The following is a 340-nucleotide window of genomic DNA, read 5'->3' as shown; positions in this document are numbered from 1 at the left end:
AGTTTTCTCCCTCATCTGTTTCAGTGCAGTATACATTATTGAATCCATATTTCTCAGTCTCTCCCCAAACCCAAGGTCAGTCCTGTTTACAACAGTGGCACCATGCAGTATTTGTCCTTTTGTGACTGGGATACTTAACTCAGCATAATGTCCTCCAGAGTCACCCATTTTGAATAATATTGCAAGAGCTTCTTGTTTTTCAATGCTGCATAGTAGTCCATTGTGTGAATATACCACATCTTCTCTATCCACTCCTTTGTTGATGGGCACTTAGGTTGTTTCCAACTCCTTGTTATTGTGAACAAAGCTGCAATAAACATAGGTGTGCATATATCTGCTT

The sequence above is a fragment of the Elephantulus edwardii genome, unplaced genomic scaffold (assembly GCF_000299155.1).
Source record: "Elephantulus edwardii isolate Elephantulus edwardi_28Jun2011 unplaced genomic scaffold, EleEdw1.0 scaffold00549, whole genome shotgun sequence".
Classification (NCBI taxonomy): domain Eukaryota; kingdom Metazoa; phylum Chordata; class Mammalia; order Macroscelidea; family Macroscelididae; genus Elephantulus; species Elephantulus edwardii.
Note: the sequence above shows the minus strand (reverse complement) of the source record.